The 16417-nt window shown below is 37.3% G+C and overlaps 1 long non-coding RNA gene across 1 annotated transcript in view; it reads left to right on the top strand.

Annotated features, from left to right (window-relative positions):
• Positions 1-16417, top strand: part of LOC125920916 (uncharacterized) — a 146982-nt gene that overhangs the window by 65886 nt on the left and 64679 nt on the right. The window contains exon 2 of the long non-coding RNA XR_007457248.1: positions 5132-5249. This is a non-coding gene — a long non-coding RNA (uncharacterized LOC125920916). The remainder of the gene's footprint in view (positions 1-5131; positions 5250-16417) is intronic.

The raw sequence follows: 16417 nt of genomic DNA, 5'->3' as shown, positions 1-16417 counted from the left end.
TGTGCTTACACCAGGGCGACATATTTTATCATAATTTATTGCCTTCATAATTGTTCCGCTTTGGAATATGGAAACACTGCGTGCTCTCATTTCTTCTTTCTGGTAAATTCAAGTGATCTTTGCCTCCCATTTCAACTCTAACCTCTTACCAAAGGCCACCACATTCCTAATATCACATGTTGAAACTTCTGAGAGACTTTACTTTTGCTAAGTCATTTTTTTTTTCCCAAAGAGATGATGGCTACTATTCTTTTGAATTATTGCATCCATTATAGAAAAGGAACTAATTATTCTTTATTTAACAAGGACTATCCTGTGACTGATATAGTTAGATTCATGTAAAAATGCATAAGTGGTAGTGAGGAGATCATTTTCTCCAACAAAAAGCAATTTCAAAAGTGATTTAAATGGAGCATAAAGTACTCATGAATATGGTTGCCCTTACAGCTAATGCAGATATCTTACTTCTACCGCTGATATTCCTGAGTGCCTTATACTTAGCAGGTTCTCAGAAAACATTAAAAATTTTTTTTAATGTTTATTTATTTTTGAGAGAGAGAAAGACAGAGCACAAGCAGGGGAAGGGCAGAGAGAGAGGGAGACACAGAATTCAAAGCAGACTCCAGGCTCTGAGCTGACAGCGCAGAGACTGACGTGGGGCTCGAACTCACGAATGGTGAGATCATGACCTCAGCTGAAATCGGGCGCTCAACTGACTGAAACACCCAGGCGCCCCAAACATTTCTTGATATTAACAGTTTTCCAATCCTGACTTTTTGTGTTGGTTCTCGAAACATTTACATCATGTTTAGAAATGTTTGTATATGGGTAGATAGATATGGATCTCATATTTTCTAAGGTGATATAACAGCTGGTGACTTGGATAATTGTGTGTTGATGTGGCTCCAAGGACTATAGTGCCATCAACACTCCTCTCTCTACTGTATTAGGATCCATTTATGTGCCCTGGCTTGCAACCCTTCCTTCAATTACAGATAAAGCTCTACTTCTTCCTTTTAAGGCATATGCTTTGTCTCATTATAGGATGTTTTGTGACAATTATAAATTTACTTCTGAATTTTCTGCATTACAGATTCCACTTCAGTGCACTACAATACTGCCTGCAATTAAAAAAATATATATAATATATTCTGTGTATGCTACCCATTGCTGCATGAATGCTTGGAGAATATCAATTTTTTCATGTTATTGACTTTGGTGAACCTCATCATCGCTCTGAAAGGAAGTCATAGCAAAGCAAAAATCCCCCTGACATTTGAGCCTCAAAGAGAATTCTAGCTAGAAATGTGGCATGGGAGTAGTGACAATCAATGACTCTACTGACTTATTTATTCTTTCATTCAAAACCTTTAAATAAGTGTTTATTAATTGCCTATTTTCAATCAGGGCTTCTCAGGACTTTGTTTTCCTTTCATAATATGCTTTCTAAAAAGACATTTTATTTTACAATTTAAGCAGGATTTTTAAAAATTTGGGCCATGTTGGCTTTTTTTAAAGAATTTTTTTAAGTTTATTTATGTATTGTGGCGGGGGGGGGGGGTGAGGGGCAGAGAGAGAGAGGGAGACAGAGGACCCCAGCAGGCTCTGTGCTGTCAGTGCAGAGCCCAGGTGGCACTCAAACTCACGAACTGTAAGATCATGACCTGAGTCAGATGCTTAACCCACTGAGCCACCCAGGTGCCCCTGGGCCATGTTGTTTACATGATGAACAGTTAGAATGGGTTTCAGTGATTGCTAAGAAGATGTGTTAATCTGCCAGGTAGTGTATCAGTAGAGGCCTAGTGGTCAGAGCCACGGGGAGTTAACTGCAACACCCTTCCTTTCGGACCTTCCAGTTGGTTGGTGTTCAGCTGAGTATTGAGACAGATTTTATCCATTCCTAAAGGTGTGCTGTACCTGGACTTGATGCCCCACCTGGTTATTCGCAGATTTCTTGTAATGTGAGATGTCTACTTTACTTCCAGATCCATAATCTTATGATTTTGAGCACAAATCTCCAGAATTACTTTTGAAACCTGATGCAGGCTGCTGACTCACTTGTTTTTCCTTAGGCAAATTGCCATTTCAGAATATTATGCATCATCTAAAAAGCATATAATAGTTAGATATGAAGCATCTTAAAAGTAAGTTCCAGTAACAGAATTATCAGCATATATTAAAATTTCCAGATGACTTATTGATGCTTACAGATTAGCCCATGCTAATTTTCAGGACTATGTAAGGCTGGGAACAACATGCAGTATTTGGTACTCTTTTGGTAATAAAGGTATTAATTACTAAAAAAAATTAATTGTTTCTGAACAAAGATACATTCTGCCAATTCTCTAATGCTTTCTCCTCAATATTCTTTTGCAGAAAGTGTCAAGTCACCTAGCTTCAGCTCTGCTTGTCTTTTTTTTTGTTTGTTTATTTATTTATTTTGAGAGAGAGAGAGAGAGAGAGCAAGTACATAAGCAGGTGAGGGGCAGAGAGAAGGAGAGACAGAATCCCAAGCAGGCTCCACACCATCAGCGCAGAGCCTGATGGAGGATTTGAACCTATGAGATCATGACCTGAGCGGAGGTCAAGAGTCAGACACCTAACCGACTGAACCACCCAGGTGCCCCTACCTCTGCTTGTCTTTTAATTGCTCTGGCTGACCACTGCATTCTCCTCATTGCTTTGAGATGGAAACATGCTGGCATAGATGTGAGCATAATGTGAGACGCTGAATCTAGAGGTACATCTAATGACAATAGTATTAGGAGATATTTGGCCCACGGTCTCAAACTTTCTTAGTGGCAGGACCCTGCATCTATTAGAATATAAATTCCAGTGAGATTTAGGCCAGAGCTATGCTTCTCAAACTTTAATATGCGTGTGGATCATCTGGGGACCTTGTGAAAATTCAGATTCTAATAGGCCTGAGATGGAGCCTAAGATTCTGCATTGCTATAAGTTCAGCACTCAAACCAGGCCTAGAGGAGCAGAACACTTTGGATTTTGAATAGAGACCCTAAGTATTATGGATTCTAGATAACATTTTTATTCTTAGATTTCCATGCAGAGGAATTAAACCCAAAGCAAAGGCTTCACCACTGACGTTCTCAAAATGAATGGTAGACCAAAATGGTTGGTAGACCAACTCAAAATTTTCAACCCAAAATTCTAAGAGTACTAAACTCTTTGTTCTGAAAGAATACCAAACTTTGACTGGGCCCAAAATTATTTTACCTGAAATTATTTTCTCAAATCTTGTGGAACTGTTAGAGATAGCTCAGATGGATGGGGAAAACAGAGTATCTGGAGTCAGAAGTTCCGAGTTTGAGCCCAGTTTGTCTCTGCTTGGCTCCATAGGCTTGAATAAGTCATAGACCCTCTTTCAGTTTCTATTTCCTTCTATAGAAATTGCCAATAGTAAATACAACTTTATAGGTTTGCTTTGATATAAAATCTGAGGATATATATAAAAGTGTTTTGTAAATGTCAAGTGCTATGCAAATATTAGTTGAGAAGCTTGTAATTCAGCAGTGGTGATTTACATTCACATCAGAACGCTTGTGTGGCCTAAGATCCTTTCATTGTTTGTTTATTAGTAGTGAACATTCTGACCAAGAACACAGGTATTTTATTGTTTCCCCTAGGCTTCATTTGTATGCAGTCAATGGTTATAATTCTATAGTAAAAAACCCATTAGTTTTTTTAACCTTAAAACACTGGTATTGTATTGTTGTTACCACTCTGGTTGTATTGGGTAAAGGGAAGTGATGAGTAGCATGTATGAAAGTTGGCATAGGACCCTGCTTGGAAAAACTAATTAGTGTTCTGTATCCTGAATTACACACAACTGATGAGAATTGCTTAATCAACACAGAGGTATGCTTGGTCTGAGGAGAACGTGCCATCTTCATCACCTAGGGAAGAAGTCGGCCTGCAGGCAGCTTGCATTTTAATTGATTTTATGATGAGCATTGACTTTATTAAAATTTAGACAGCCCTATGGCATCTGTCAGTGATAAGTGACAGGAAGACATTAAAAGTTTAGTGAACACTTAGGAATTCTTTATCAGCAGGCATTTATTGAATGCCCCCTGGATGAGAATAATAATGCTTACATTTATAACTTGCGAGTCATTTCCACAAATTTTATTTACGACACAAAATTTTCATTGAGTCTATTCCCTTTCTGATATAAAAACCAGTTTTTGTGGGGCTTTCATTCATCATTATGTTACAGACTCATCACAATTTACATTTTGGGGAGAGATAATAGATCTTGGAGAGAGGAAGTCAAGAAGGAGGGAGGGAGGGAGAAAGTGAAGAAGGAAGGAAAGAAGGACGGAAGAAGGAAACGAGGAAAGGAAGGAAGGGAGGAAGGAAGAGAGGAAGGAAGGGAGGGAGGAAGGAAGGAAGGAAGGAAGGAAGATGCTAAGCATACAAGTGTTGTTTTGTTTTTCTGGAAAATTCACTGAGTTAATATTCAAGAAGAGAAGAAATGACTTTGAATAATTAAATATGTAAGACCCTGTTAGGCTTTTTGGAATTGATATCTCATCTGATTTGTCAAAACACACATCTTTGCAGGAACCAGAATGCTCAATAGCTGCTTTGGCATGTGTTTAGTTTGATTTAGTACCACTTTCTGCTTTTCTTTCTAGACCCTCTCTGATTTGTTTTCAACCCTAGCCATGTCTTTTCATGCCTGTGACTCTCTTTTATAATTAGAACACTCTGAGGATTTGCATTAAAGTTTAACCTACATTAAGAATCCAAGGGGTCGCCTGGGTGGCTCAGTTGGTTGGGCGTCCGACTTGGGCTCAAGTCATGATCTCGCGGTCTGTGAGTTCGAGCCCCGCGTCGGGCTCTGTGCTGACAGCTCAGAGCCTGGAGCCTGCTTCAGATTCTGTCTCCCTCTCTCTCTGCCCCTCCCCGCTCATGCTCTGTCTCTCTGTCTGTCAAAAATAAATAAACATTAAAAAAAATTAAAAAAAAAAAGAATCCAAGGTCTTTTTTTTTTAAACAGTGTTTTGAACAAGTGGATGACACTTTGCATGGATATCTTATTTAGTAGGTCTTCCCACCACTGAGGGGACCCCGCATTGTATTATAATCTCATCATCTTTCTGCACAGACTTGTTGGTTGAACAGGTGGCACCTGGGTGAGGCTCTGTTTGCAGCAGACCGCTTCAGCAACACCTGCCCTGCCTCAGACCCCTGTAGTGGCTGAATTCATGGAAGACTAGTTCAGGGTAAGTAGAGAAAGGAAGTAAGAATTTCTAAAAGTTCTGAATTCAGGGATGTCTCTAGAAAACTGAACTTTATTTTTCAGAAGTATATGGGACATATTGTATCTGATTTGGCTGGTAAATATCCATCTACACATGAGGAAGTTAGAAAGAAAGAATGAAATGAAACAATCTGGTATTAACTGGTTAATAAAGGAACTTTTTAAATGTTTGATGCTTGCATTCAACGATTTATATATAATATAATTTATGTTTAATCACACAGAAGCCTTGCCAAGTAGTAGTCCTGTAGGAATTACTCTAATGAATACATAAGCACCTCTTGTATTGAGCATATTAATTGCTTATATGCAAATGATTTTAAGTTCTTGAACAGTTGACTTAAGAAGGATAAACATTATCTCTGTAATCTTGTATATGATATTCATTTGCTTAGCAAGCCTTTTTTTTTCTGATGGATTACATAAAAGCAAACCTTATAATCAATAGAATATAAATTATCCTTAGTTTGGAAAAACAAATTAATGAGGTTTTATGATCTTAATTTCTAGACTTCTCTATCATCTAACTCAATATGGGGGCAGTAATATACCATACGTTGATATAAGTGACTCATACTTGTACATTGACTTTTAGTCCTTATTTTTTTCTGCTACTTTTTAAATGACCTAGGTAATTTTGAAAAATAGGATTTGCATTAGTGTTATGGAATTAGACATGAGGCAACTCAGTTTACCTATATGAATGGGAGCATCTTTATTGTTTTGGCATTTACATGAATGGATCTTCTAGTACCTTTGTTGTCCAAAGACATCTTTGATGATATTTCTCTAGGGTCTCAAGATATCACCCATATTTTGGGGATGTTAATTCTTAAGTATGAAAAAGTAGAATTTATAATATCTCAGAGTTGGCAAGAGCTTTAAGATTAGCTTGTAAAAACCATAAATTATGTACAAATCATAGTTTCCAGAAATCTTCTATTTGTAAGGATTTCCCTAGTACAATGAAAGGGCTCTGTGCAGAGCCAGGCACATGCATCTTAATTCATCATAACCACACACATACACACTCATAGCAGTCAGATGATAAAATAATTTCTTATTAGAGCCAAGTAAACATGTCATAATTAATTTGAACCACACACATATGGGTCACTATACCTAAGGAACAGGACGTTAATTCTGATCACAGGGTCTCCAGTTGGTGAAAAAGAAAGAGGAAAAGAGATCCATCCTTTCAGAATTCACCTGAAAATTTTCAAATATGTCTACAACTCTCCTAATCAGAATTTTGCTATTTGTTTTATATCCACAGATATGTGATCTTCTGGATTTTAGATTTGAGTGAAATTTCCTATGGATTATTTGTCAGTGTATATCTTTATCCCAGAGAAGTTCAGATTATTGGCATATTTCCTGAAGTGTGTTTTGCATAATAATGGTTAAATAAAATATTTATAAGGAGACCTTGCAATATTTTTTCAAGTAAATTAGAGGAATTCTGGGTATATTTATTGATTCATTAAACAAATGTTTATTAACTACTGTATGGGGAACACAATGTAAGATACTGTTCATATAATGGGTAAAATGGACGTGATCATTGCCTCATATTGCTTATGTTCTAGTAAGGAAAACAGACATTAAGTGCCATGGTCTAAATATTTGTGTGGCCTCCCCCCAGTTTATATGTTGAAATCCTGGTGTCAAATGTGATATAGAAGATGGTCCCTTAAGAGATGATTAGGTCGTGAGGGTAGAGCCCTCATGAATGGGATTACTGTTCTTATAAAAGAGGCTTCCACCATGTGAAGACATAGCAAGAAGGCTTTGGCTATAAACTAGGAAGAGGGTCTTTCCCTGACCATGCTGGTGCTTGATCTTGGACTTCCAATCTCCACAACTGTGAGAAATAAATTTCTGTTGTTTATAAGCCAACCAGTCTATTTTATTATAGCAGCCCAAATGGACTAAGACATTCATCAACTAATTACAGAAATATTCAATATGTAACTGAGATAATTGCAATGAATACGAAGTATAGGACATATATAGTAGACTGTTCTAGGAGGTCTTGTATAGTTTTGGAGTATTTGGGGGCTAGAGAAACTTTTCCAGGAGAAGAGGGAGGTCAGCAATGCAGGAATGGAGTAGCATGTGCAAAGTAGCATGTTTTCTGAGATAAACAGAAACATGTTTGAGAAATTTAAACTCATTGTAGTGGAAGCACACACAAGGAGGTTGGTGCAGTAAGCAGATGCCAGTATGAGGAAAGCACCCATAATTTTTTAAAGACCATTTTTGAAAGAGAATGGCATGGTCAGATTTTTATTTTTATTTAAAAAAATTTTTTATTTATTAAAAAAATTTTAATGTTTGCTTTTGAGAGAGAGTGTGTGTGTGTGTGTGTGTGTGTGTGTGTGCGCATGCATGTGAACGGGGGAGGGCAGACAGAGGGAGAGAGAGGATCTGAAGCAGGCTCCATGCTGACAGCAGAGAGCCTGATGTGGGACTCAAACTCATGAACCATGAGATCATGACCTGAGCCAAAGTTGAACACTTAAGTGGCTGAGCCACCCAGGCGCCCCAGATTTTTATTTTTAAAGTAACACTTTGGTTGCAGTATAGAGATTGGGGTAGAAGTGGGTGGTATGAACTGAATCGTGACCACCACCCCCAACCAAACTTATATGTTGAAGCCCTAATATGACAGTCTATGGAGTTAGGGCCTAAAAAGAGGTAGTAAAAAGTGAGGATATAAGGCTGGGGCCTTAATCTGAGAGGACTGGAGTCTTTATAAGAATAGGAAGAGGCAGCACAGCTCTTTCTCTCAGCCTGTGCTCAGAGAAGAGGCCTTGTGAGGACACAGTAAGAAGGTGGCCATTTGCAAGCCAGGAGGAGAGGTCTCACCAGAAACAAAATTTACTGGCGCCTTGGTCATGGACTTCTAGTGTTCAGAGCCATGAGAAAATAAGCTTTTGTTGTTTAAGCCACCTAGCCTGTGGTATTTTGTTATGGCAGCCAAGCTGACTAATTAATATAGGTGGAAAGAAGGCTTATGGGAGTACTGGGTAAGGGACCACAGCAGTAGTTCAGATAAGAGATAATGTGTGCACTACAGTGGAAATGGCAGAAATTGAGAAAAATGCACAGAAGCAAGAGGCTTTTCATATGTAGAATTAAAAGGATTTGATTTTGTATTTATATTTAAGATGAGAGAGAGACGGAGAGAGATATAAAGCTTTCTGACTTGCACCGTAGATGAATGATTTGTACACCTCCGGAGTCACTTGAAGATCAGGTTTGGAGCTATAACACTTACCTTCAGTTTTTGACACATGAAGGCTTTTAGGTGACTTTGGAAATGTGTAAGAGGGGGATGGCAATGGAACTTACAGAGAAATTAACGGTCAATAGATTCTGTTACTGTATGACTTCTCAGAGCTTTTAACATCTTTAAATATGTATGTGAATTGTGACTCTCCAAGATAGGGTTTTGGTTTTTTGCAGTCCTTTTTCAAACTTGGACCTCTCTGAGCAGGAAAAAAAAAATCACAGGACTAGTATTCTGTAGGATATATTTGGTAATTGCTGGTCTGTCAGCACATTTTAAATTATTTTCCTTCCCTGCTGCTTTGCTGCTGCTTGATATCAGTAACTTTTGATTTTATTTAATAAAACATACTTTGGACACATGATGGCCAGTATACTCGCAAATTGTGGAAATGAAGCAGAAAAGGATTCAAGACAGGAAATTCAGTCCCAGGTTTCCTCTGTAAACATTGCCAGTGTCCTTTAGAGTGCCTGGCAGGAGCTGAGCTGAATGCTCAGAGCAGGGAACACTCTCTGCCTTCAGGCCACATCTGGATACCTTATTCAGGTAGTGTTAACGAACAACACCCCTGTCCTGAAATCCTTGCCTCCTGCAAAAGTTGTTGACTCTCTCAGGGTTATACCACTCCTAGGGTTGCATCCTATCCTGAAAATTTAGAGTGAGTCTCCCTTGGGTTTATATATCCCAAGTTTTCAAAGTTATTGCCTAGAGGCTCAAGTCAACCAAGTGTTAGTGGCCTAAAATTTAGTTATATAGAATTATGTAAGTTATAATGAGTTTTCCTTAGTGCTTTTGACATATAATATCATACTCTATGCAACATTTTACAATTGGCTTTTCCATTCAACATATATTTTGGAAATGTATTCATGTAACCACATGCAAATCTATCTTTTTTTAACTAGTAATATTCTATAGTATGAATGTGTCAAAATATATTCAGCCATTCTATATTCAGCTAGATTAAACAAAACAAACTAAATGAAAACAAAACACTATGAACTGGGTATTATTAGTAAATACAGCAACAGGAAGAGCAAAAACAAGAATTGAATGATTCTGGGGGTGCCTGGGTGGCTCAGTCGGTTAAGCCTCTGACTTTGGTTTAGGTCATGATCTTGTGGTTCACAAGTTCCAGCCCTGTATTGGGCTCTGTTCTGACAGCTCAGAGCCTGGGGCTTGTTTTGGATTCTGTGTCTCCCTCTCTCTCTTCCCCTTCCCCACTCGTGCTCTCTCAAAAATAAATAAACATTTTTAAAAAATTTAAAAAAATTAAAAAAAAAGAATTGAATGATTCTGCCTGTTTTTTGACCAAAAGATATGTGGACTATAAGAAATTTAATTAATTCATGTTAATTATCTTCTCGTTGTATTTTTTTTTTTGAGAAATAAATGACCAGTAAATAGATTTCTAGAAAAACTCTTTATGTCAAATTTTATTCCTAATGTGAAATCCTACATGATTTTCTTATTGTTCCAAAAAATATGATCTCTCATTTTTTTTTAATGTTTCCCCTCTACTCTAATTAAATCACTTGGAACCTTGTATCCTAGTTATTTGCAATAGCTCATTAAGGCGCACAACCTCCTGTGTGCCCCTCCCCCCCCTCCAGAGTACCTTGCTCATAGGGGATCTACAGGTATTTCTTGGTTTGATTTTTGAATTAAACTAGATTGCTTATTCATTTCTGGTTATTAGAAGATTAGCATGTTCTTGAGATTCATGTGTACCATTACACTTTTGACAGATAGTTTTTAAAAAAATATATTGAATTGGGAGGTTAATGATTTAAACACCTCCAAAAGTAGACCTGTTTGTTACCCATGCTTCCTAATACTTCTTTCTACCTTATTCTGCCATTGTCTGCATGCGGTACAGCAGCAAAATAATTGCTAGGTAGTTGCAAAGGTTGAACTCAATTTACCAATTGCTGCAATGTAGGAAAAAAAACCAGCCATGAGCCATAATTTCCATTATGAAATAAATATTTATAGAAACGAGGTTAAATCTGTGTTACAATAAGATGTTAATAGGACTTTACGAAAACAATTAAAGAAACATGTTTACTATTAGAATAACTGAAGTCAAGCCTATTATTCCTCAATTTGGCAGAACAGGTATTTTGGGGTAATTAATGTGTAACATCAGGTAGAAACTTGCTTTCTCCAGGAAAACTTGCTATTGATATCAAGTTTCCATATGGATTATTATAATTTTCAGGATATCCCAAAAATAAAACAATTGGAAGTATATTTAGATATGTGCTCACACCTGATAGCAATGTGTTTAAAAGCAAATTAAATCAACTTCATTTAGGAGAGCTCAAATCTATGTACTATCTAAGATTCTTTGCTGTCCAAGTAAAGATCATAGTCAAGGAATAATAACATTGCTCAGAGTTTAGGAATTCCTAGGTAGAGACAGAAGTAGGAAGTCAAAATATCTGCCAAGAATTAATAAGCTATAATAGGATGAAAGGAGTCTCTCTCCCATTTTATTTACTCCTTAATTGACCCTAAGCAGATGTGGAAAATATCAATCCCCTGTCACTTTACATGACAAGTCTAGCATCAGCCTACCAGATTGGCCTGTGAACTCTTTGCCTCCATCAGTTTCACTATTGGCATCATGGAACTGACCATCTTGGGTGAGAATGCTATTTAGCTGCTTTTCTAAAATGTCAGAAAATATCATTGATTGCAACTCTTGCATTTTATAACAATAATAAGTTCTTTGAAGGACATCTAGGTTGGCTGTTTACATTATAGGGAGAGAGTTGTATATGTGGCATTTTGGACAGAATTTTGGAGTGAGCAGTGATTTTGTTGTCATTGCTAATGTGATAGCCTCAAATTTTACAATATGCACTGATAATACAATGGTCACCAGGACTTGGGGTATAAATCATCACTAGGCAGCAACATTAGTATTATGTTGAAACCAGAGGTAAGAGGAGAAGGCAGTGGTATGTACAGAGAAGACTTGAGGTTGTAAGAACCCAGGTTCTTTTGAGTGTTAATTTAACCTGCCCTGGGCTTCTTCAATTCAGTCTCTTTTTGTTACCACGTTCTTTCATAAATTATAGGCAAATGGACAACAGGCAGGAAATGTCTTCTCATTCTTCTACGTAAAACTCCTGGTCCTGAAATTTGGGTGTTTCCATCACACTGTGTGTATCTATGGCTATTGCTTTTGCTGGTGATTGCAGCAACTGTTCAGATAATTGTAGTTATCGCCTCCATATGATTTCCTTCTATGATTAAAAAATTAATATGTGAATGTAATTCTGGAGAGCACCATTCTTAGATTTTATTATCAATTTTCAATACAGAGTTATGCAAATGTAGGACCTCATAAATGTCACTTAATGCTAATGATTTGCAGCTTGGCAAGGAGTTTCAGCTTTTTGAATGGATTAAAAGAATAGAGAGAATTTTACATTTGTGGGAAATACAGTATCAGCGAAGTACCTAACTGGGAGGCTGTTCTTTCCTGAGAGAAAAGAACAGTTAACTTTCTGTTTCTTCCTGATTAAGAAAGATGTTAATGTCTCCTCGTTCCCTCCTCAAGCCTTTCTCAAGATGGAGATGCCATCTCTGTCACCTGCCTTGGGGGGAGAAAGCAGTGTAGAAGAGTTGCAGTTTCATGGTATCCCAGCAATACAAAACACTAATTTTCTGGGATAAACTGTAAGTTCAGAAGAAATAGAATTTCCTAGCATGTCAATTTTGGACATTCTGTGAGTGTCCATCAAAGAAGGCTGTGAATTGCTTCTGTCAGTATGACTGGCATAAGCTCTTAAATCTGTTGACAGCTTGCAGTTCTTTTTTCTGACTCTCAAATTATTGATACTATTATGCAGTAACTTTCATGTTAATGCAATAACAAAATAAATGATTGAATATAGATTTTGAAATAACATCACATACTTAAAAATTAAACCTCAGATCCATATTTATTGTCACTCAACAGCCGCTTGATCATATCAGGGTGTTACACTTGAATTCAATTTTAAGCAAGTGTTAAAATGTGAGGTGACTTCCTAGGATGTCCACATACTTGAACTGGATTTGGGTAACATTATGTTATTAATTAATCCATCTGGATAAATGACATCTGACTTATGCTTTTACTCTATAGCTAGTATATTTTGAATTATTTTGTAAACTGTGCCTTACTAGATTGTTACTATGCCTTAACTAGTTGTATTTCTATATACTGCAAAATTGCTTGTATTCTAATAAGTTAATCTGATTTATCATACTTTTACAAGTATGGATCTCTGATGGTAACACTTTTTTTAGTGTTTAATGCTGAATTTCACCTTTTGGTTAAAGGCTTATTTAGTCTACTAAAATGGGGTTTGGTTTAAATGCCAATTAACCTTTGTTTTATCTGTGCTATTTAAATGCATAGTATTATTGCACCTTGATAATAGAGTATAATTTTATCCTTCAATTCTTCATTGATGCCAACTATATTTATTAAGTTAGTTTGAATTTCCTGACTCCAGTATACTGCTGAGATGACTCAACTAATCATTGTTAAATAAAATAAACTGTTCTATTTACAAAATTCTTAAACCATATTTCCTTATAATGTTTTTGGAAATGTGAATAAGCTATTTTTTAATAAAAATGAATATGAGTCACAGTTTTGCAAACTTGGATGGGCTTGATATGAATCTAGCTTTGGTCAACACTGCCTATTCTGAAATATTTAGTAATACCTTATATTCACTTTAATTCAACAAGGCACTTGAGGCTCTTGTAGAATAGTATAAATGTTGAGTAGCATTGTCTGACTTTGCAGAACTCACTATCTAGCAAGGAAGACAAGCACATGAATAGTTAGCCTGTTATGATACATGTTCTGATGGAGTGGTGCATATAGAGTGTGCATAAGACTGGGAATGGCGAACCTGATGTGGGATCACAGGGAGGCTTCGCAGGAGAGGTGGGGCATTTGAACAAGGTCTGTATAAGAGTATATCATGCAGATGAGGGGACAGCAGTGAAATCCCAGGCCAAGAGGGCAGCATAAGCAAAGGCACAGACCAATGAAAGTGTATTGTGGATTTGAAAAATTTCAGTAGTCATGAATAAATGGTTCATGGTATGCGTGTATGGGGTAGGGGAGACAGGTAGAAAGGTGGGAACAAGAAGGGTAGGAGATTAAGATGTAACATGTTAGATAGCCACATGATATTTTGATGTAGCCTAAAATGCTAAGATGTTTTACTTTAAATTATTTTCAGAAGTGTCAAATAATATGCACAGACACTCCTATTCCTTCTCCAACACTTGCACTGTTGGCCATTCCCTAAACTACCTAGGGATAGGATGAAGGTCAGAGTTGTAGGGTGCTGTGAGAGCTAGGATAGAAATGCAGATTGGGTACAGGTTAGGAGGATTATTTTCACATTAATTGGCTTCCCTAGACATCTTGAATTACAAAACTACTCAAAAATGAGTCAACACAATTGTCATAAGTTCACCCCTTTTCTAATATGGCTCAAAGGTGAATCCATGTGCTGTGACTAAGACTGTGCTCACCATAGGTTTTCCTACTTAACCTTGGGATTCAGGCACCACATCTAGAGTCTTCCTTGATTCCATAAAGAGGAGTTAAGAGAAAGTTTCAGACACCCAGCCCTTCCTACCTCTAGACTCATATCGTCACCAACCAGCACAATTTACCTTCCATTCACCAGGAAAAATCTTATGCCTCTATCTGTGATCCATCAGACACAAGAGAAGCCCTAGACTAACCATCATCCTTCAGCTCCAATATTTCTTTAAGGCTACCCATAACCTTATGTTACCTCTTGCCACGTATCTCAAACTCCTAAACTATTTTCATTGTGCTTTCTAGAAATCATTGTCCAGCATCAACAAATATTTCTTATGTGACCACGCTCTTACCAAAGCATTTAAATCACATTTTTTTCTAATAAAAGACTATTAACCCCTTAAAACACTATTTCCCCTTTAGCTCACTCAGCTGTTGGTAGTCTTTCTTTCACAGATCCCATACTCTTTAAACTGGAGAATGATTTTATGTCATTTGATTACATTACTCGTGTTTTATCGTTCTGATTTTATCTCAACCTCTGGATTATTCCTCTTCCTTTCTCAAGGATTTTATCATCTTTTAACTGTGTTTTGCCAACACCATTCCTACATAAATTGTACTTGAGTTCAGCTTCAGTTTGATGATCCTTTCAGCATTGTGTCCTTCGGTGACCTTGTCCTTCATTTATTTCAGCTCTCACTCATATGGTATTATTTTAGACCATATCGTTACCAAAAATTACAACCCCTCCAATATATTAATTCAATGCATTCCACTCTCCATCAGGATTGAATCCTATGGGCATCTTACAGATGTTTCTGGCCTCCTGCTCAGTTCTTTTGTCCCTCTATTTTTTTATTGACTTGGGAAAAAGCCACTACCCTAGTTAAAAAGAGCTCTTTGCCTCCTCCATGTTTACATTTGTCTTCTGGCTGGAGAACAACACCCAAACATACTGAATGATTCTACTTTAAATCCATGGCCATGAATGTCAGATGGATTTTTAATGCTACCTGGAAATCACACTGAATTTTCATAGACCAGCCTGGACTCTCCTGTGCTACTCTTTCATGTTAGTTCCTTTTTCTCAAACCTCTTAAACCTTGTCCTCCATCTGTAATCTCAGATAATGTCATTGCTTCCTATTCCACTGAGAAAATTGAAACACCCAAAGGAGAACTTCTAAGGACTCCCACAGCTGCATCTCCTCACCTGTCAGTTTTTCCATTTCCATTCTTTTGCCTTTGTGCCTGTATCTGGTCTCCTATCTAAAGCCAGTCCTTTTACTTATATATCTTTCTATTCTTGCTCTCCTATTTGATTATCTTTCCACTTAGATTCTCAAAGGTTGTACTTCATCAATTATCTATACTCTTTTTTAAAAAGTTTAGTGAGGTATAATTGATATTCAATAAACTGAAGATACTTAAAATATAAATTCTGGCATATGTAGACACACATGAAACTATCACCATATTTAAGATAATGAACATATTTCTTACCTTTCAAAGTTTCCTCATGTCCCACTGAAATCCTTCCCTCTCTTCTCCCCACCCACGCACCTATCTTCAGACAAGCACTCTGTCACCATACTTTGTCACTGTAGAGTAATGTCATTTTCTTTAATTTTATATGAATGGAATAACAATATGTGTTGTAGACTCTGGGTCTAGAGTTCTTTCTTGTCTAGCAAGAAAGCGGGACGCAGGATTAAAATGCGAGAGATGGTTAATGTCCAGGAGAAGACAAGAGCCCCAAATAAGGGTCCTTGCTCCATATTTATTAAGATCAGAAGGCTTACAAACATGATGGATGTGCACAAAGAGACAATCAATCTGTGAACATTAACTTATGGGCAAGAGGGAAAGGGGTTTTGAAGATATACGATGTTAGGGGTTTGGGTCAATAGAAACCAAACCAAAATCCTGTCACTGGGCAGATGGATGTTAATGGCAGACATGAGGCGCTGTGTCTGTTTATGTTAGCCAGCCTAGGGGATAAGACAAATAGAGCATGTAACCTCAGGGTCAACAAGGTACCTTTCCTTTGCTAATCAGCTCTGCTCTGGGCAGTTTCACTCACAGCAGTCTATAGTCCTATTTACCTGTTTACCTAATTTGGTCCTTCCTTCCTGTGAAAGCAGCTTTCTGCTATAGTACTAAATTGGGGGGGGTGTTTTCGCCCTAAATACCTAATCTTGCTTACCTCATATCCCTTTGTATTGGGGCCTTTGCCCCCCTACTCTATTCTGGGAGCCTTT

This window comes from Panthera uncia, chromosome C2 (genome assembly GCF_023721935.1).
Source record: "Panthera uncia isolate 11264 chromosome C2, Puncia_PCG_1.0, whole genome shotgun sequence".
NCBI lineage: Eukaryota > Metazoa > Chordata > Mammalia > Carnivora > Felidae > Panthera > Panthera uncia.
The sequence above is the reverse complement of the archived record's forward strand: the minus strand, read 5'-3'. Positions and strand labels throughout refer to the sequence as shown.